We start from the raw sequence: 23,386 nt of genomic DNA on the forward strand, positions 1-23,386 counted from the left end.
ACTGAGAGCTTGAAAACCCTTTTAAATGAACTAGACAGTAGTAAAGTAAAAATACTTCAAAAGCTACAGTAGGAGGAAATGCTAATTGCCCCAGGTTTCATGTCCATGCTGAAATGCAGAGGGACAGCACCACTACCCAGTAGCATTGGAACCATCAGGGCTCTGCTGCTTTGTCAGACCTCCTGGAATTATCAACCGGAATTTGGGGGTTGCTTCACCAACACAAATTCTTTGTCATGTACCACGAGAAATGGTCAAAAATGTAATGGTGTCTGTGTGGAAAAGTTTGCAATGGTTCAAATAATTTGATGCTGAAAAAAACACATCAGCTGGCAAGAAAGGATAGATTTCACCCCAGGATTTGTAATGCCCTTGATTCCTGCTCACAGCAGACTCAGACAAAGGCGGTGCAGCAGCTCCATAGCACCAGATCCCTTGCACAGGTACTGAAGCTGGCTTTGGGGATTTGGGGGTTTTTTAATGTTTTCTTCAAAATTTATGTGGCTAAGGCATTGCTACAGCTTCACACAGAACTATAAACTATAAATGCAAAAATTCAAACAGCACAAAAGTTTCTGCAAGGAATTCATTTTTCTGGGGAAAGAAGACAATGCAGGAGTGCAGAGTTGAAATCTACCTGAGACCAACTAAAGCAGAATGCCAGACACAGCAGAAATAGGAAGATAATTTCCTGAGCCTACCGTTGTGAAATTTAGTAAAAATTACTTCTCTCCACTCCCCCCTCAAAGAGACAAAAGATTTGATTTGTCCACCCCAGTGGATAAGGGGAAAAATCAAGATGGATGGTTTCACCTGCACACCTTTAATAACAACACCTCATTCCAGCAGATCCCACAACACTTCTGAAGTGCTTTGAAAACATGGGGAAGGTGTGATGAGAAAGGATTTTTATCAGAATATGCATCTAGGAACAGAGCTTGGCAAATGGGATACAATTCCCTTTTGTTGCATGCGGAGTAAGCGTTAGAATATGAAAAATGTCCTTGTTTTCCATAGGTACCCTCTCACTAAAATACAGTTTAAAGACCAGGATGAAGAACTATAATTCTTGGAAGGATGGTCCTTTGCTGCTGGTGACTCCTGATATAAAAGAGAGAGGGACATGACCCTCCCCATGTTGAGCAGAGGACAGGAATTCTGACCACACAGAAAAAAGTGACCACAAAAACATGGGCTTTGGCTGCACTAACTTCCCTGAGGCAATTTGTCCCCATTTTAAATTATCTTCCAATACAAACACTGGTTTAAAGCCAAAATCTGGGCTGCGTTTCACAAGTTGCTGGTTTCAGATCAATGACTTTACCCTTCTGAGAGTAAAGGGAGGAAGACCTTGATGCATCTCTGAAAGAACTGGGTCTGAAGTCAAAATGAGCTGTTGTCATTTACAGAGCAAATGCAGTTATACAAAGTTTGGGGAGGGTTCATTACTCAGCACAACATATTAATCAATGTAAATGTGATCAGGGCAGGCTGGGACAGCGCTGACAGGCAGAGAAAGGTGACTTTGAATGTTCGTCCTGGGTGAAGATGTACCAAACCAACCACTAAGAGGGACCACACAAGGAAAGTCAGCACAGCTAAAAATGTCACAGATTTTAAGGATGTTTCCAAGGGTCACTACAAAGACACTGATATTGAAGCACCTGCCTGCTATAACTGGCATCATCATCACTAAAAGTTCAAAGTAAGATACCTTCCTGTCACCAACCACACAGTCCTGTTCTTGAACATTAGTCAAAAAAAAACCCCAAAAAACAATTGGATATTTGCTGCTCCTCCTGAGATGGAAAAATGCCACTAGGAATGTGCCAATAAAAAACCCCAAACATAAAAGCAATAAGAAGATACATTTATGGGGATTTATTAGGGAAACACTATTGTCTATTACTTATGTCTGTAACATGTCTTTTAATAATAACATGTAAATATAAAAAAAAAGTCCTTTATTAGTAGCCATATCAGCACTAGATTTTATTAAAAGAACAGACACAATGTCCTTAGATGCACTCACACTCCCAATGGCTTTACTTAAAGAATAGTGAGGAAATATTAATTGCACTTACATTATTCAGTTTTGTTTCTAATAAATCTGCAATTGCGGAGGAGATGTTGTGCCTAGAAAACATAAAATGCCACAAAACAGCCCAACCTCATCCTCATTGTCCTGCTGTTTGTTGGCTCAGCCCAACCCAGCTACAGGAGGACTCAAATACCTGCATGTGAAGAAGAGGCTTGGGAAGGGAAATTATGAAGAAAGTAATATCTTTGATGGACAGAGACCGAGTTACAGAGCCTGACTTCTGAGTCCTCAGGAGGCACTGACTGAAGGCTCTGTTGGGGAATACTTAGGGCAGAGTGGGGGACCTGTTTCTCACACAGGAGGCCATGCAGATGGTGGGAGAAAGCTGAAGTAGCTCAGATTGCACAGTCTGGTGATGAACACAATGCCAGAGGACATGGCTGAAGGGATGTTCACAGCTCTGGTCCAGCCAAGCTGTCTCAAATGTGCCACCAGATGCTTGTGGCTCACATCACTCTCAAGCCAAGGTCATTTAGCACCAGCTTTATTAATCTGTAGGATATGAAAGAGAGACTGGGCCCAGCAGCTGCTGCAGCCTTTGTCTAGAACCTACATGTCCATAAAAGATAACGTGTTTGGTCGGAAGCAATGAACTTGGACAAGAACTCGGCACTTCTCCTGTCCTTATTCACACTGTTATGAAATCCATCCCATGCACTCATGGCTGGTTATGATTTTAGAGAAACACCACCTCTGTTTTCCCCAAGCCTCTGCTGGGCAGCCCCACGGACCCCACTGCCAGCCCCTGCCTCACACCTGAGATGCCCCAGTCTCACTTCTTCTGCCCACACAGGTTGTGTGGCTATCTCACTGTTGCTCCCTCTCTGCTCAGCACATCATTCCAAATCCCTCTGTTTCTTCTTATGCCAGGCAATTTGTCCTCCCACATTCACACAAAGCTTTGGATACACAGAAACAGAATGTAAATGCAGTTTATGAATTTGTAATTAAAGATGATGTTGCTTTAGGCTTCCACGTTGATGCAGCTGAAAACACATCCTATAGTTTCAATGAGAACATAACTGTAAATTAGAGTGAAACCACTTCCTTTGCTTAGACCTTTCATGCCTTCAAATGTATTAAATACAGAAATACTAAACAAAGCAAAACTTCCATTGTGAGGTCATTCCAGAAATCTGAAGCTTGGTTTGTCTCAAGGCACCAGGTAAAGAAAAACTTTCATAAAATGTTGGTGATATAAAATGTAACAGTTATGATGAAGGGAGGGGTTCACAAAGAATTAACAGAGTTAGGAGAAATATTTGAGTAGAGGGAAAGGAGTTTCAATACATTTATAAAAACTGTTTTACATGGAAACAAAGAAATCTGTTGAAAGACTGTGGATATCAGTTTAATGTAATGCAATTACTTTCTACCCTGTGTGATTTTGTAAGCATTTTAAACAGCCAGGTGTGAATCCAGCAGAAGGTGTGATGGTTTATTTTTGCTTATTTATTTTACTTCAGGAGGAGGAATTACTGTTAGTCTAATTAATGGAATTGAAATAGCTACAGCACAAAGAAGATGAGAGTTAAAGATCGAAGTGTGACTGAACCCAGAGAAGTCACCTGGGAGCAGATTTACTTGCCAGATCTGAATTAGCCAGATTCAGGTAGCCTGGGCTCCTCTCAGGCCTTCTGCTATTTCTCCTGTCTAATTGGCTTTGTCTTGAGAGACACCCAAACAACAACCCCAAACAATAGGAAACGCTCCACACTGGGGCTTAAGAGAAAGGAGCCTCCTGGGGCCTATTGTGGTTTCAAAACTCTGAAATGAACAGTAATTAGGTGCTCGTTTTCTTTTTTAATACCTAACGTGCAACTATCTGCATTTGAAGATAACAAAATACCTTCAAACCGAAATCTTTGATCTTGCTCTTAATTTAACCACTTAGGTATCACAAAAGTACTTTTGGGGAGGGAAGCAACAGGAGAACTGCAGGCAGGGAAAGCTGGGAAAATGATGTGGATCCCAACATTCATTAACAGCATTTCTACAGAAAATAGATGGAATTGTTCATGAGGTATTTTTGTGCTAAGGTTCACAGGCTTAAAATCTAAGCAACTGGGATGATGATATATCCTCTTAATCTAATACATATTTACAAAATCTATGCAAATCTCTATAAAGTTGGAATTGCTTTCCCAAAGAAACAAGAATTAGCTCCTTTTTGTCTCTACTAAATATTCAATGCCAACAGGCCAGCACAAATGAGAAACCCAGTAATAATAAACCAGCAAGCCCACATGAGGGAGCAGACAGGAAAGACAACAGATTTTAGGTTTAAGCTTATAAGAATTTTTTGTATTGAAAACTAAGAAAAGGTACTCATTTTGCCCAAGAAAAGAGACACAAAGTTTATTGTGGGGTTTGCAGCCAAGCAGCTCCACTCTGGCATTTTCCATTGTCTACTGCCCTGTTCAACCCCTTCCCTTCAGAACATGAAGGGAAACTCCCACCTGCAAGAGCTCCTTTGACCGTGGATGCTCAGGCAGGGCTGAATCAGGAGTAAATCTCCGAGTGCCAGAACGAAAGGCCAAGGAATGTTATCTGTGATTACAAAGGCTTTGCAGCAGCTCCTTTGGAGTGGTTTGCAAAATCCACATGAATCACAAATGTTGGCATTTCATCCAATTATTCTCTGCTAAAAATGACCTGGATTCGTGGCAGAGCACAGCACAAATAGGGCCTTGGTTCCAGGCTTCCCAAAACGTGCTACCTACTTGGAGAGTCCATGAACTTCTGATGTTCTGGTTTGGGTCCGCAAGGAAAGCATCAGCCTTGGATGGGCTTGCTAACAAGTGTGGGATAACCAAAACCAGCAGTGATCAATGTAGAGCAAGAGGAAAAAAGAGAAGGAAAAACTGTAAGAGAAAATGTTGATTTCTCAACTGTGGCAACTAACATGCTCTGATAAGGAACTGGGTTAACTTTTTCAGTCCCCAGCATGGCAAACATCCTTCCTTTCCTGAGGAAGTGCAGGGCCTGCAGTCTCTACCAAGATTTTCTGCTCACTTTAAAACTGAACCCCAGCCATATAAACACTGGTGCCTATGTAAAGGGCTGAAATGAACAGCACAGCTATTTTGTTTAAACAGACCATGCTGAATATTTCAACCTTTTTTCGGTGGCATGACCAGTGGGTTCAGGAATGTCGTGTGTTTGGACAGTGTAAGACCTTTGTTGTTGTTGGGGAAACTCTGGCTTGATGCCTCTATCCATCCAAATAACTGGAATAAAAGTGCCTGGAAATGAGAAACACATTTGGCTCTCCAGATCTGTGTGCAGGATAAATAGGAACTTTTCATCTCTCCCCAAACCATTCAGGCATTCGGTGCCACATGTCTCATTAGCCAAACAAGAGGCTCCCCTGAACCTCCCAAGGAAAGGGAAACAGTGTTCCTGCCTCCAATAAAAACATTGGACTTTCAAAGACTGGCCAAGAACACGCATTTTGTGCCTCTCCTTTCCTAAGTACCACCAGTCCAGAAGGCCACTGAAATGTTAGCTATGGAGTGTTCCCTGAGAAGGAAGGGCCTTTTGATGCATTTTAGCACATAGCTGTTGTGCAGCCAGGCACAGACTCACTGCAAATTGTATTTTATACTTCTTGTTTTATCAAATGAAAATGAAATTGAGGAGGGATATAATCCTGGATGTGAACTAAATGACTGGGATAAAAAAAGGAGCCTGATTCCCTTCATAAACTATTAATAACTGGCTTTTGCAAATATCATTAGTAGGTAAACTCCTATTATAGTGCTTTTTGTAGTCTTATGAATCTCAGTGTAAAAGTATTAAGATAAACCTTGAATTCCAAGTCTTTGATGTACCCATTTAAAAACACAAATATGGGCTGCTCCAGGAGAATGGTGAGTTCAGTACCTTTTCTGGACTTGGATGTTTTGTTAACACATTTTTTCCATCAGTTATAGAATCACAAGGAGTAAAATGCTTGGCACAAAGGCCCACAGTTCCAGTCTTTTGACTACAGGTCCATCTCTGAGCAGGACAGTGTTCTTCCACAAGGCAGTGGCAATGCCTTCTTCCCAGTATATTTGCCAGTGAAATAAATAAAACAGTAATATTAAAAAAAAAAATCTGGCCATAAGTGTGCATAGAAATATTTCAACTTAATGACTTCTTATAATTCTCAAGAGCAAGCTTATCTGTTTTGATAATGAACATATCAATGCTTGGATGGGGGTGAAAAGTAATTCCTGTGTGACAAGAGACTCTGAATGTTACATACACAGAAAGTTACAATTTTCTTAAAACCTGTGAAATACGCAGTGATTTCATGTGAAGATGAGGTATAAAGAAAACAAATCAATGGTAATTTATTCTGCTTTCCTTGATTTTCATTAGGTATCTGGTTTTCAGGACAGTGTCCCTACACATGTTTTTCAAACCTCCCACTCACTAAGGGCAACTACAGTATCACCATGAAAATGAGCATTTGACAGAAATATTTCTTAAAGTTCATGAAATATTTACAAACTTTTGAACATCTGAGCATTTTTATAATCCTACAGTTATTTGATATTTTGCCCACATTAAGAATCTCAAGCCCATGTTTAAAATCTGAAGTACTGCATTTCATGGCACCAAGGGGTCAATCCAGTTTCATTGTTGGAGCTGATCTTTATGCCAGATTCTGATTTCCTTTTAAATATTCCAGATCAGGAACAGGTGCACCAATGACAACTGAAATATATGACATTTTTCAAACCACACAGAGAAGAGAATCAGGTCAGCTGTGCTTCTGGCAGCAATCTGGAAATTCCGTAGGAACCGAAGCCCTCTGGAGACCTCATGACAGGGGCTGTGCGAGAACAACCTTTGCTGAAGTTTTTCAACAAGTCCACCTCCAAACCATCACCTGTCTCTTAGCATGGGGAAAGCAAAGGAACAGAGAAGATTCTGAAGCTCTGGAAAGTTTTAAAGATTCATGTTTTGAAGATCCCAGTCAGCCCTAGAAATCCCAGTCAATTCTGCTGGGCCAGTGACAAGCTTGGAACCAAAGTCTTCCAGACTCAGCATGGATGTTCCCTTTCCCTATGGAGTGGGACGTGACAAGTAAGGCCAAATCCAGGATGAGATAACACCTCTGTGCCTTCCACCCAGATAACTGAGTTTCAGGCTGTCCTGTACATTACAATATAGGATGGTGGATGATATGCACAGTCCTATACTTCTGTCCCTACAACAAAACATAAACACTCCTATAAACATTTCACTCCCCAGAACAAAAAGGAGCAAAATTATCCTCAGATTAAACATAGGCAGCTGAGGATAGTGAGCTGAATAGCATTACTCTGACAGTTTTGTTAAGAACACCTAATCAATTAATTAATAATTAAACAGGTGAACCCACATTTCCTGCATGTAGGTCTTACATTCACAGCACATCCTTCCCCTCTCCTTGATTTTTCAAGCTCTAATTCTTAATTCCTGATTTTCTTAAATGTAAATTGAAAGTATAAATATTATGTTCAAAAGCACCAAAACAATGGTGCTGAGGGACAAAGAGACTTGTTCACTCATTCACTCAGAAGCTGCGAGGAGAATGCGGGATGTGATTTGCATGGGAAGAATGGAACCAACATCAAAAGTTATTCCAAACAAAACAACTGATTCATTCCCAGGGAGAGGCAACGATCTTGTATATTCAAGCACATCAGGCAGAGTGAATTATAATACATAAACACTATTGTATTTTAAGATAAAAGCACGGAGTTCCCAAAACATAGGAGGAAATTAGCATTTAAGTTCTGAAGACCCAAGTAAGCTGAATACATTTCTGGAAAGAAAAACCACGTGGTTCACTCAATTATAAAAAGCTCCCTCTCATTTAGCTATATGGAAGTGACAGCTGGATCCTCCCTACACCTCTAGCTTCATTTTTAGGTAGTGCTGCTTGTTCCAAAGCATGCAGGACAAGAAGAAGATTAAGGAATTCTGTATACTTATTACCAGTGCAGATAAGATTTACATCTGACGTTCCAGAATAATGACATCTACACTGGCAACTAAGATATTCTTGTTTTAGAACTGAGCAACTTTTAAAATCCCCTTTTAAGCTTTGCAGCCACAGAAGACTCTTAATAATTGATTACAATTGATTTTAATCTTGTCCTAACCTGGGCAAAATGGCAAAGCCAATCATCTTTGTCCAGATGGAATACAAGAAAAAAGCCCCCAACACACAGCTTTAAAAGCTCCAGACATGAGCAGAAGATAAAATATTTAGTCTGCAGAAGCCTTGACCTCCCAATTCCAGCCAGTTTTGAACTTGAATTGATTTCCGACAAGGCATCTGGGAGATGATTACAACAAAATGCACTAAAGCTGGGCAGCCTTTATTTTAACATCCCAGCAGCTTAACCTGTTAATAACAGCAATTGTTTTAGATACAATATCAATTTCAGTAACAGACACTGGGAACGGGCCATGGGATACAGTGGTGTTAGAGCACAGCCACTTGCATTCCTCTTATTTGTGTTTCCACCACAAACCCCACATTTCTGGGCTTCAAAACTCGGCTGAAGAAACACCAGCCAGGGCTGAGAGGCTGGCTGAAGCCAAGGGGGCTTTACCTGAGGAAGGATAAGCACAATCAGAACTTCAGCATCAAAGAATTTTTTATCAAGTAAGAGATGAAAATACCAGAGCCATATATTTCTTATAGATTTCACCCAAAGGATCAAAAAGCCTTTGCAAATAGAATCATAGAATGCTTTGGGTGGGAGGGACCTCAAAGCCCATCGTGTCACACCCCTTGCCACAGGACACCTTCCACTGTCCCGGGTTGCTCCAAGCCCCATCCACCCTGGCCTCGGATGCTTCCAGGGATGGGGCAGCCACAGCTTCTCTGGGCAACTCATGCCAGTGCCTCACCAGCCTGACAGGGAAGAATTTCTTCCCAATATCTATCTAAACCTACTCTCAGTTTGAAACCATCCCTCCTTGTCCTGTAACATGTGCCTAACAAGGATATTCCCAGAAGCATTCCCACTTCTGAGCAGCCCAAAGTTAGTCTAAGACTTTGAAAGGAAAAGCCACGTTTGTGGATTACTTATGGATAGAGATTTCCAGACCTTATTTATCTAAGCAAGTCAATGGCTTTAGTTTAATGAATGAATTAAATATGATGGGGCCTTAAGTTGTCAACACAAATATCACATTTGTATCTAAATAAAAAGACCCAGCATTATATAATTTCTCTCATGTTTCCACTAATTTCCTTTGCATCACAAGTATTTTCTATTGTAAATATTTTATGTTCTAATATACTTATATATGCCAAACTTACAGCAAGTTCTGAAGCAAAGAATATAATTTACAGACTTCATTTTCAGATACCATGAAGGAAGGTATGTGAACTGCCCATGGAACAGAAAGGAGAAATATTCATAAACTTAAAAAAAAGAAATTATGAGACTACAAATTAAATTGGCAGAAAGAGCAGGCAGATAGAATGGCTTGGACCTACTCCTGTTTCTTCCCACCCCATTTGCCTGGGATCAGCAGTCAGGACTGTCAGCTCATGTAGTTTTCTTTCGTACTTTACTATTTAGATTTTATATTAATAGGAAAAAATTGGGGGAAAACCCCACTTTTGCTGTTTTTTTAATGGTGCTGCTGTTTGAAGAATTTGCAAGGTAAATGTCAGAAACATCAGTGCTGGGTATATCCCGTGGGAGCCTGGAAACAAGACTAAACTGTTCTATTATATTATAAACACCATCAAATCCAACCACAGTTAATAAAGTGGTGGCTCAAACTGATTGATTGGGTGGATTTTTTTGCAATAGCAATCACTATTTAAATATTCCTTATTTTAATATGCAGATGTTTCTTTAAGCATGGACATTTTAAGCTCAGCTCTGGTATTCCATGCAGTGCCTGCATTCCTGAGCATGTTTTTTGACTTCACCCCTTTCCCATTAGGGTTGGAAGATAAACAAGTGTGTAAATGCAAAACAATCCTGCATTTATGACTCAAACAATATTGAGATTTTTCACAAGTAACCCTGAGACAATTACAGTTGTTGGTACCATATTTTCACCATGGAAACTTTTGTTTCAGATAACAATTGAAATTACCATCAGATGTGCTCATCCCTTGTTGAAGTAATGAACAATGGTACATCTGAGAGAGGGACTCAAAGTGCATCATTTATCTTATCCCATTTTCAATTAGGCTGAGCGTGGTGTAAGATAGTTCCAAACTACACCACAGTAACAGGGCAAGGAAATTTATTGCCACTACAGTGCTAATCTTAGCAGATGGTAAAAAAATATTTTTAGCATGAAATATGCTAAAGCAATAAATCTAAACAAGGTAGATGTTATCAACTAATATCTCCCCAGTGTGAGGTAAAACTCCTGCATGACAACACAGCATTCCTATAAACTCGGGGTGAATGCTGGAAGATGTAAGTCTCTCTATAGGATGAAAAATAACAGAAATTAGTTGAAAAAGCATTCCATGTGCAGTTTAATACAGCATACCTAGTGGAGGAATCAGAGGGGCAGGATTTTGCTTAGCAAGATTTTTTTCCCCTAGACAACTTATTTTTTTCTTACAGGAAATCTTTCATTGACTCTGGGAAAACTATAAATTCAGTAGTTCTCTCCTGCTTTGGAGAAAAACCCCTCACTACCTAGTCTTTAAACAGAATAGAAAAAGACAAATAGGCAAAGAAATAGGCAAAACTTGGGGCAAAAGGACACAAAGAGAACCCTTCTCTTGCCAATCTATAAGCATAACAAAAAATATAATAACAAGCAAGAGTAGAATAGAAAATGGTTTCCATTGCTCTCAACACACATTACAAAATGTGAAATTCAGAACTTAGAGTACCTCTGCAGCAGTGAAGATACTGAAGATTCAGGGAGTAAAATATGCTCTGGAAATTTTGGAGACTTTTTATTTATTGTATTATAATCAACAGAGTTCATTAAGTTATAACAAAATTAAAATTAGTAAGAATTTGCCACAGGCAATGATGCCTTTACCATTTTAAAACTCCTCCTGCTGCTGATGTATGTGATGTATCATGGAAATAAATGACAGGTTCCAAGTTATAAGTAAATAGAAAATTTGGTCCTTTTTGAGGACAAGAAAATAGGATTTTGGCCAAAGCCTTTGCCTAAAACAGCAAATAGCAGCTTCAGCCTTCTGTTTCAAAAGGGGAAAACAAAAATAAAGGCTCAAGACCAATTAAACAACTTGTTTAATATATTTGAATGTGCATTTCAATTTTCTTAAAAGTGTTAACTTGCTGAGCAAATGAGATAAGGAGTTCATGTGAGGAGATGGACATGTGAGCTTTGGGTAAGGAATGGGCACCACTAGAGAAATAAAGGAAAAAAATGAAAACTGTTGCTCTCCTTAGGAATCCTACAAATTTCTTTTTTCTTTTTTCTTTTTTTTTCTTTTTTTTTCTTTTTTTTTTTAATTCCACCTTTTCCAAGCATCAGGTACAAAGTATTTAAAATTAAGATAATTGCTCATAAACTACCAGGCAGGACATGTGTGACTCTCAGGAATCTCATCAGACTGAGCTCTCAGGGTAACAAAGTGGAACTGATGACCAGCTCAGTGGCCACAATTAGACCAAAGAAGAACAGGAATGCAAGAACCTCATATATTGAAAATGGGATAAAATGTCCATATTGCAGGCTAGAGAATTACTGAGAACTGTTCCACACCCAAGCCTTTCCAAGGGAAGACTCTCCAAACTGAAATAAGTTTAATATATTACCCAAAACACTGCTGTAATCTTCATTCTCAGATTGCTTGGCTGCATGGCTCTATTTTTTTCTTCCAAATTATATAAGAGCAGAAGTTAAAATGAGGAATACGTATTTGTCCCAACAAAAGCTAAAAAGCTCAGTTCTGTCGTTTTTACTCAACAGAGAGACTGGCAAAAGGAGACCTACCTGAATGAAGGCTACAAGAGCAAGCCCACAGAATTTAACTTCCTTATCTATTAAAATATAAAAACTTATAATAAAATTGTGGCTATAAAAATCATGGAATTAATCTATATTGTGTCTTTACAGTTTTGCTTCAATAATAGAAATAAAATAGATTAAGGTTTTAAAAGCAGTAATTTTGTTGCTCTAAGATTTGGCTCTTGCATTTTTATGTCTCGATTAAGAATTTCCTTAATTTGCTCCTTGGTTCAGGTGCGCCCCAGCCTCACAGGCTGACCACACAAAGACTGAATTAATTCAAGGGCTTTTTAATAAACCTCAGAAAGTTTTTACAAACCTTCTAGATTAACCATGAGCCCACGAAGCAGAGATGTGGATTCAGACTCTGCCAGCACCTGAGGCTGAGATGGCATATGCTGAAGAGGACTCCTTCTGTGCCAGGCAGGCACAGGAGAGCATCTTTTCAAACTCAGAGATGCTTGCATCAAGAGTCTCCGTGGTGCCAACATCAAGTCCAGAAGTTCGACTTGTGCAGAATCGAGATTTTAATGCAGCAGGCCCAGGAGAAACCTCCCAGAAGGCTTTGAGTGGGAGAAAAGAAGAAGAGAAAGATTATGCATAGGAAGAGAGCAGAGGAAAATTACAGACCTAATTTAGGCTGGGGTTACCTTTGCATCAGAAACCGTGGGGAAGGTGTACTGGGAGTGAGTGATGGATGGTATGGGAGGAGGAAGCAGCTCCAGGAGCCGGAGCCGTGAGGGCAAGGATCAGCCCGAGCCGGGAGGGGAAGGATTAGCCTGAGCCCTGAGGGAGCCATCAGCCCAAGCCGTGAGGGAGCCATCGGCCCAAGCAGGACTGACAGCAGGGCCTCTGCCACAGCAATTCCCGGCAGGAAGGCTTTGTTTATGCCCCACAAAAACTGTTCCAAGGCTGGAGACTGGACTCAGAGCCACACAGATGTCCCTGAGCTGTAACACCATCACCAGACGTGTGTCAGCTCCAAGCTCTGGGCTTCAGCACACACACGCCTGAGGAGGTGAACCTGTTCTGGGGATGGGGGACTCAGCAGATTCTGGACACAAAAACCAGCAAGTAAAGTAATAGCAAAACCAAACAGCTTAGGGAAGCAAAGCAAGGTGCCTCTATAATTCCTGGAAAGGATTTATAACCTATATAAACATGGATCATAAAGCCATTGGCAAACAGATACAAGTTATTTCTAAAAGCTCCTTAGTTTAGATGTCAGAACTTAGAATACTGAATGAACTGACCCCGCTCCTCAGGACACCTTGGGAATGCCTTGGGAATGCCTTGGGAATGTACTGGCTGTTCTTAGCAGAGACTTGATTCTTGATCCTTCCCAGTGCTTGGATTCCTGTCCAAGGACAGGCTCTCAGGTAATCTTATGAAAGTACTTTGAGCTAAATGTCCAAATGAAAGATTTCATAAAAAAGAAGCTTATAGCACCTGGCTACTCTGCTTCCCTTCAGCAGAGTGCTGAAGACTTAAAGGGAGATATATACTGAGGGGTCAGCACCCAAAGTGTAATATGCATGGCAGGGAAGCTTTCCATCAGGTGTCACAGCAGTCAAGTTGCTATATATCTTGGAAACAAGATAGCTTTTTCTTCTCTATGTTTTTATGAGAAACAGGTTGCTGATAATAACTGGTCTGACACTTCGACCTACTTCCTAGTGAATATTGCATTAGTATGTTACTGTACATCCTCTGAGGGGGCGAGATTTTCCTCTCAGAACTGGAGGGTGGATCTGAGGTTTACTGTGCTTTTCTGCTGAGATGCAGGGATCTCACACTGCTGTCAGCAGTGTTAGCACAGAGCCAGCCACACCTGCCCACAGCATGAGGGCTGGGATCCCAAATTGTCCACAAGGTGTTCAGCTTCTGGGCAGCTCCAGATGTTGCTTTTGGCATTCCTTGTATATTTTTTCCTACAGAAGAAGCTCTTACAACACAAACCTGCTAAGGCACAATCCCAGATTTCTGTGGTCACTCAAGAGGCAACCAAAGCAATAGGGACATTTCACAGGGTGTCAGTTCATGGGATCATTTTGTTCTGTTACAGAGAAAAGACTCCCAGCTCTAAATCCAGCCAGCAGGAGATCAGGAGTTCAGAAGCATGCCTGCTTGTTAGGGTGCATCCCTGTTATCCAGAGGCACAACTCACATTCAAGTGAATCAACAGATAGCCCATATGGGAAGTAAGTAGATAAGAGATAAGTAGATAGAATAAGATAAGAGATAAGTAGATAAATGGACTTGGTACTAGAGATTGACCCTGCAGTGCAAAACAGTGCAAAGTTTTACTCAGTAAGAACATCTGTACTTCGTGTTTCTCTAAGTTTGGGGAGCTCAAAACATCAACTACAGAGAAAAAGCAAATAACAAGAAAACACGGGTATGGTTGCTCAAATGAAATTTTGAAAAATATTTCACCTGTTTCAGAGCAGAAAGGGGAAACCATGCCATCACTATTACTTCTGTTGTTTAAGCAATCTCCTTTCTAATAAAGAACCAGGAGAAATATAAAACCATTGATCTTTATTTATTGACTTCCTAGTGAGTATAGTTAAAATTGACACAAATCAATCACAATAAAGTTAAAAGGATAATACAGCATAATATGACCCAAGATTGTACTGCAAGTTTAATTACTGAAACACAAAGTTTTAACATACAGAGAAATGTCCAGTTAATTGTATTCACATGCACACTGTAAAAGGAGAGGGAAATTCTTGGAGCTTATAACATTTTAAAATGTTTTCTCAGCCAAAGCAAGTAGAAAATACAGAAATGTGAAGGGAAATAGGTCTCTTTCTGAGGGGATAAATGGATCTTTGATTTCCTTTTCTCTTCACTTGTTGCCATTAATTTAAAACTTTCCAGGCACTCTGCAGGCAGCAAAATGGGCCAAAATATTCTTTGCTGTCAAAAGTAAATCTGGTTACAGTTTTGCTTTTAAGATGGTTGGCAAATGGCAAGTGAACATGCCAATAAAGAGCACTGCTGCCTTATGCTCCTGAAACATGGAAAACGAGAACAAGAAAACTTTGGAGACAAGGGAAAGCAACATTAAAATCACAATTAAGAAGACAAATCCAGTGGATTTCCATGGGTTGTACCCCTGGGAACAGACTGATTGCCATGGGATGGAGTGGAGGTTTGTAAAACTATGAGTGGCATAAAGGCAGCATCAAAGCACAAAGAAAACTGCTGCTTCCTTCCTTTTTAGAAGGATCCAGGAGACAGCAAGTGAAATAGAAACATGTTGTTCAGAACAAGGACATGTTTGGGAAAGGTAAAGGAAAATGATGTGAAATTTCTTTTCAGCATCGTCTCCCCAGCTGCCTGGTGGTGGTGACACCTTCCAGGGCACCCAATATCAACCTTCTCTGAAGGACTGAACTGACTCAAACACTGGAATAGAAATAAAAATAAAGGCAATGTTGCCTAAAGCTTAAAATGTAAAACATAAAATTATATTAATTGGTTAATGTCATCAAAAACTAATTATCATAGCTATAATTTTCCTACCCAGCCCTTTTTTCTCCCTACTGATAAACAATAATTATCTATTGGCTACAATAATGTGATAGTCACAAAAGCACGATCTGGTGAGATTTAATTGTAATTCCTACAAGGAAAAGTTTCTCCTTTTAGAGGATCCAGTGGGATTTGTAGTGTTGGGACCAAGCTCTGCAAAGGCATCTTGGGGTCAGCACAGTAGTGGTAGTTCTGATGCATTGCTGAGGACACAAGAGAGACCAGGGGTGTGGGCAGAAATTCCACCATCAAGGAACACTGGAAAAACACTGAGCAGGGAATTTAACTCTCATTGCCAGTACCCTACCTTTAAAATACCTCAGTGAGTGATGTGGGGTGTCTGTAGTTTTCCCACTGCTCAAAACCTACTATTGCCTAAGATAAACAGAAACTTAAGCTTTTCACCACAATGCAAATGGACCTTTAAAATATAAACAGCATTTACAACAGGCTCAAACTTCAGCAGCCAGAGGGGACATTAAAGAAATTCCAGTCAAGAGCAAGTGCTGAGTCATACAAAACTGACAAAATAATATGGGCAGTTATCACCCAAATGCATTATTTATCACTGAAACCCATTGACGCCTGTGCTTACACAGGAACCCTCCTGTGATATTGAAGGCCAAAGTGTCTTCTCTCCCTAACAACAATGTTGTATCTTTGGCAACTCGAGCAGGGACTCGGAAAATCAATAGCACTTCATGAGCAAGGTCTCAGGCTTCTTCTTTTACGAGGATTCTGTCAATGCAAGTGGCCATTACTGTACTTTAAAGGCACTGCCTCAACAAGATATAAGACACACGCTTGGAAAGAACCTGGGGAGAGTATTTTAGTCAAAGTTAAATGGTTTCATCACATAATTACTTCTATTGGCACATCTCCAGCTGGAGACACTCATGCAGGGTAGGGGCTTTCTGGAATGGAGTGGGGAAATTGGAAGGGAGGGCTTTCGATTTGGCTCAGGCTGAGCTAAACAAGGTCAAGCTGCTAAAATGGAGCCACAGCCAAGCACCAAGACTATTGACAGCAACACAGCTACAACAAAGTTGCTGTCTTTTTTTTTTTTTTTTTTTTTTTTTTTTGAAGCTAAGTGGTCTGAAAGCAGTTTTAATTTTTTAGCTGAAAAATAAGTCATCCTGATTTGCAGACTGGTAATTCATTTTCTAAAGACTGTTTAGAATTTATTCAGGAGGAAAAAGGAAGCTGTGCTGGTTCCTATAACTGATTCACATTATATGACACAATTTAACTTTTGTGTTTTATGGGATTTTATGAATTCCACTAAAACCATTAGCTGGTTGTCTCTTTGTGATTAAATTTAATCACTTATGTAATACTTTAAACTGATGACAGTCTTGCCTGTATTTATGTTTTCTTTTGTTCAAAATGCACGTCATTGCAGAGAAAAGAAAAAGACACTTCCACTGATTCTCTGGGAATGAGAAAAAGCCAGTGTGAGCGCCAAAAAATAAAAGCACAAACAACTTGTTTCAGAAGGGTTATAACATTTTCTGCATGGAAAGGGCCACCCACAGCAGAGGTATTTTCCTGAAAAGACTTTTCAAGTGCTAAATACATTAACTCCATGACTGTCACTCTCAGGGTTTTCTACCTGGTTTCTTTTTTAAGAGTGCTCCCTTCAGTCAAAACTTGGCAGGTTTGGGTTAGAGTTCAGAGCAGGACACTGCCATCCCATAGGGCAGGTGATCCAAGACTTGCTTGGCCTTTTGAAGCCATCTTCAAGAGGCTTTGCAGCATCCGCCCACATGGCCTCATTTTATTCCCTGAAACATATCAGAGCTGTCCTCGGGGTCAGGATATAAAAACGCTGCTTCAGTGGCTTGGAGCAAATAATTCCACGGTGTTTCACCTTGGAACACTGGCTCAGCCACGCTGGGAACCACCCAGGGTCAGGTGTTACGTGGCGTGGCCATGAACAGCACAAACCCCTCGATCAGGGGGACATCAGTCACTTTGCACCACTTGGTGTGGGAATTGCAGACCAGTCCTTGATCCTGGCTGAACCAAGAGGATTGATGTGCTGTACCCACAGGACAAACCCTCTGCTTGTGTACACGTGGATAATGCACACCTGCTACGTAGGGATGAGCTTCCCAAATTAAATTGCATTTTTGAAGCTATTTTGATACCTGCACTTGTCCTCTAATCTGGTTAACTTGGGTTTTTTCAGCTTCACACAAATGAACTGCTTCAAACAGTTCCTTGCTTTTTTTAATCCGTAATTCACTGGTGTGAGGTTTAAGACAATAAATATTTAGTCCTGGAACAATGACAGAAGTAAAAATGAATACTGTATCACCCAGCAAAGCCAGACAAAAGGTTTCTGACCTCCATAAAAACCCTTTCCCTCTATTTCCAGGGAGACACTCTCATATATATCTCTGAACGCTATGTCAAGGCCTCCTAGAAATTTTTCTAATACATTCATTATAAGTTCTTCGTCTCTCTCTCCTCCGAGGTGAGCCAGTGCCTTTGGACTGAGGAGTTAAAGGATCAGGAATATGATAAACAGTATTGATAACACCCTCAAAATGGTAACTGCTTAAGTGGGATATACTTAACAAATCATTGCATTTCTTCTGGAGGCTGTGATTTTCCAAACCTTACACTCACAAGGCTCTCAGAACAACCACAGAGCTCTGCACCTGAGGGACAGCAATAGCTACAATTACAGGGAGCTGAGGCCTTTCTAACCAGAATCCATGTTAAATATCATATCACAAATTGTATGAGATGATGATGTGTTACTGGAGCTACCAACTTTTAAAATAGTAAATTCTATTTATTTGATTTTCACCTTTTCTTAGAGGCATCCAAAATACTTTACCTTAAAATACATTTATTGAAACATTTTTGTTTTCACAACCCAGTTAATTTATGCCTATAAGGGCTCTGGATTTCTAGTCCTTGATTTCTCTCAGACTATCCCCTCCATCTAAAGGCATTTCACTTGCTAGTATGGATCAAGATTATCAGCGTGTGAGCTCTGTGTTGTTGCACAGCCACAGGGACAGAGGAAAATGCAAAGAAAATTCTCATTAACATAACAAAATGCAATATATCCCAGCTATGTGCAAGGATATCCTAACAGTACATTACAGAGTGGATTGGCTCATTAGAAAATAATAAAAAATTAAAATTCTGACTATTTATTCAATTTCTCATTCATTTCAGGTTTTATTTAACTGTGTGCTTTGTACCCTGACTCTTCACTTAACAACCTCTTAAACTTCTGAATTCTTGGGTGGGAATTTGACATCACACCTGAACATCTAAGTGCTGTTTTCCAGACACTACTAGAGCACAACACATTAAATAACCAGCCATTAATGTCAAAAATCAAGCTTTACCATACATTTTTGACATTAATTTTATAAGTACCATAAAACAAGATTTTTACTGGGTAGTTTTGGTATATAATTTTTTCCACAAGAGGAACAGTTTCTGTATAGTTAACACATGTGGCAGGGTAAGGAAGCATGAAAACAACATCACTGTAAAATTCATACTAAATGATGGAAATAATAACTGGAATAAGTGTAATTTCAGTAGCAGCCTGAAACAACAGGCAGAGAGCTGAGCAGTGCTAAAGCAGACAAACTGCAAAGGCAAGTGGTCAAACCTGAGACCTGAGCAGAAAAAGAGGAGAACTTTTCAGTCAAAAAAATACTCTTGCCATGAAGAAGGGAAGTATTTAAAGGAGCTGCTGTGACACCAATGGAGGAATTTCATCGATGTGGAGCTGTGGGGGCTGCAGCATCTCTTAGGAAGGGGGAGAAGCTGGGAGGGAGCTCAGGTATGGACACCTGGCCATCTTAGAGTGGGCCCAGCCCTGTAATTTTCCAAGTAGAACAGCAGGATGTTATTTAGCACAGGTGTCTCCGTAATTGTGGGACCGAGAGAATCAGTGCTCAATGGCCCACGGCCTCCCCCTGCCACCCGTGTAATGCGGCAGAGTCTGCACACGGGGAGAGGAAAAGTGGGAATCTGGTGATCCACAGCACAAAAAGCATTAGCCACCCACTGACTCTCCTGGGTGACAAATATTTATTCGAGGGCTGCAGTTGCAGATCAAAACCAACTTTCCTCGATCAGGAAAACAGATAGTAAATTTAAAACCTCTGTATTTTTGTACTGGTGTAGCAGGAGTCATCCTGAAATGTTTCTATTTCTTCCAGAGGTAATTATGTCCCCCACATATAAAGGTGTATGTCAGACCCATATAATTTTTCAGGCTTTTTCATTCCAACTGCTGCAGTTTTCGAAACAATGAAACTCCCTTCTGAGGACAAATTGTATGAATAAGTCAAAGAGCAATTTTAAAGAGCAGTGTGAACATCAGTATGTGGCAAGCCCACTGTAATCCAGTTCTATCCTTCCACAAAAATATGGAAACCCACAAAACTCCAGACTGAGAGTAAAAGACTTTATGTTCACAGCAAGCAAGTCTTCTGCCATAATTCTACAGGTAAGAATCTCACAAAAAAAAAGGAGAATTTGTTTACGCTTCCCATGGAGGATTTTCTTTTCCCTTTCTACCACTTAAGTAGCTATTTGGGAAAGTCAAAATAAAATATTTAAAGGAGTAAGAAGAGGCAGACGTGCTCTCTAGGACATCAACTGATTCGCAGACATGTTAATAACTTGGGACTGATTGAGTGATGCTACAGTAAACCAAATATGAAATAAGAAACAACTAGTGCCAAAATCCATCTGGATTAATTCCTGTCCATCACCTGGCATATCAGAATTGACACACGCCTAATAAAAGAAAAAACCTCTTTTTTTTTTAATTTAGTTAAAAATTCAAAACCTAATGATGGTTTTTCTTTCTTATTAGTCCTGGTTCTAAACTGTGGTTATTAAGCCTATGTGCAAATATTCCTGCCCTCAAACCTATGTCAAATATATGACTGACAATCCAACCAAATTGCCATAAACTGCACCTTCAACTAGGAAAGACTCAAGAGAGATAAATTCCAGCAGGGACCATCCTCTGGTTTAAAGACAAGAAGAGACACTCACATGCAAACACCTTCAATGCCAAATACACTAAAAAAAAATGCTCAAAAACCTCAGTAGCTTCTAAACTTACAGAAATTGAGCAGGAAAAACCCAGAGTGCATCTGTTTATCTGAAAACATGCCGTATTTCACAATGTAGGCCCACACAATTTATTGTGCATTAAAAAAGTCTTCTAAAATTGACTTTTTTGTTTCTTTGGTTTATTTTTTGTTTTGTTTGTTTTTCTGAAAAAGCAGGTAAAAACTTTGCTCTGAATATTCTCATCCTCTCAGCTTTCAGAATACCTCCCCTATAACAGCAATTTGACCCTGCTATGCAGATCAATTAGAAACAACACTGTCATTACAAAACCCCACTCAGCAGATCAACGTGGGATTTTGCAGTATATAATTGTGCCAGCCTCAAACATGCATAAAAGGCAACCATGGGGAAGCTGACCATGCATTTCTTGTTAGACAACAAAATTATCCCAAATTCTCTTAAGAACTAAACATTCCACTTAAAATATCAAGTGTGAGTTAATAAGATACTTTTTCAAAATCGATAATTCAGATTTTTTCAATGTTTTCTATTAGCATTTCCCCCATCCCCCTAAATGCCATTATTTTTTCCCCAGCTGTATAAATAGTCTTATAGAATATGGCCTGAATGAATGCACCATTCAGAAAACAACGTAATTATAGCCATTTCCAACAAACTGGGTGCCAAGAAAGTTACAAATTAATTGAAGGTTAGCACTGAAAATTAAATCCTAGTCTGCTTGAAGTAATTTTTAGGCTAGTTTATATAAAATTAAATAGGAAGTTCAGTCTTCCAGTGTTCCATCAGCTTAGATTTTTAAGGTTCGGCTGAACAAGTGATTTGTGCTGTTCTGTCATGTGGAAAACCCTGCATTTCTCCCTGTGGGCATTTCTTCTCAGCCTGCTTTCCAGGTTCTTCAAACAGAGAGACCAAAACTCCTGGGTTCTTTCCCAGTTCTCCTGGATAGAGACCCACTCCAGAAGAGAAGAACCTGTTCATGCTGAATGAACTTTCACTTTCTAATTCACAAGCACACACTTCTCTTTTTGACTCTGTGTGTGTGCACCTCCAAAATGTAGTGGTTAAAAAGTTTTATTCCTAATGTAAAAAAGCAAGAAAACAGAAATCATTAATTTAGAATCCACAGTTCCAGATGTTTCAGGTCTTTCTACAGAGTCCAATCTTAAAAAAAAAAAAAATAACAAGAAGGAAAGATTCAACATGCCAGCATCAAGAACTTGAATTAAATTCCCACAGTTCAGTCAGAGAACCCAGTAAAAACCACACCAATATTCAGAAAACTCCTTCCATCCATCCATCTTGGAAGCCGCTATGGAGCTGTTGCTTCCTTGTTTCATTGATCATCCATTTTTGGAAGCACAGCATCTGGGATGAGAATCAGGTGGATTTTCATGCCCTAGGAATATTTCAGAGATGGGCTGGCTCTTAACATCTTAAATCAATTCCCAGAGTTATCCAGAAACTTCACATGAAATCCCAAAAGCTGTTCCTATCCTTGCTGGAAAGTTCTGGCCACACTCCCTATCCTTGCTGGGCAAAGCACTCAACTTCAGCCATCAATCCTGTGTTTTGCCTGAAAGGGATACAAACATGCCTGTGATGAGAGGTAAAATCCAGGAGGTTTTCCAGCATCAAGAAATGAAGCTTCTGGTCCAAGGAGAATCCTCTGTTTAGTTCCCTTCTTCTCTCCCAAATCAAAGCACCTCCCTAAGGAAACATCCTTTGCTAGTTAGATTTCCCTCTCCCTCTGGGAACCTGCTAAGCCTTCCTTATCCTAAATGAATTTAATCTTTCATCTCCCAGCTCCCAGGGAGCTGCTGGAACCATCAAGCTGAGAAGGGACAACCCCTGTCTTCCCTTCTATTTGGCAAACAGGTGACAGCAAAGTAACAAAGTACCGTGGAGAAAAATTTACCAGAGGGGACCAAGGAGGCAGTTCTGAGGGGACAAGGCATTCCTGGGAGAAGGGAGAAGCCAGGGCAGGTCTTCTCCTTGGGCTTTTATTCTTGTGAATGAACAGTTTCACATTAAAAGCAGAAAAGAAAATCCCTCTCCTTCCCTGCTCCTACCTAGGTGCCCAAACTGAGGACAACATCTGCGTGCCAAAGTTCCAAACAGAACAACTCAATGAGGAGAGCCTCAGTCAGAACTGGGCAAAGCCAAAACATTTCAGATTTGCTGCCTGAGTTACTATTACTCCATTGTTCAATTGAAATATTCTTGTTGAACCTCATTAGCTTTTAGGGATTTAAAAACATAATTGAGGAAGCTTTAGGTCAAAAGGCTGTTACACAGGAGGCCTGAATTTTGAAAACATTCCTGGCAAATATTTTCTGACTTATTCTCAGCCTCTTCATTCTCTGTTTTTGCTGCTCTTTTTCTATCCACGAAGGGTATATAAAGGGGCATCTTAAACTTTAGTCAATAGATCCATTATTATGATTGTCTGAAAACCATAAAATGCATCCATCAAGCCATTGTGTTGCATCTTGTGTTAAATTATGGTGATAAATAGTCCTTTTTTCATGACGTCACCTACTCAGCTATGCAGAAATCCATTCCCTGCTGCCATTATGCACCACTCATCCTTGTGCCAGCCTGTGAAAAATCCTCCCCACACCACGGCCCTGCAAGGCTGCGCTGCTCTGCTGAGACAAATATTTTCTGTTGCTTTTATGTCCTATTGTG

Source organism: Vidua chalybeata, chromosome 3 (genome assembly GCF_026979565.1).
Source record: "Vidua chalybeata isolate OUT-0048 chromosome 3, bVidCha1 merged haplotype, whole genome shotgun sequence".
Lineage (NCBI taxonomy): Eukaryota > Metazoa > Chordata > Aves > Passeriformes > Viduidae > Vidua > Vidua chalybeata.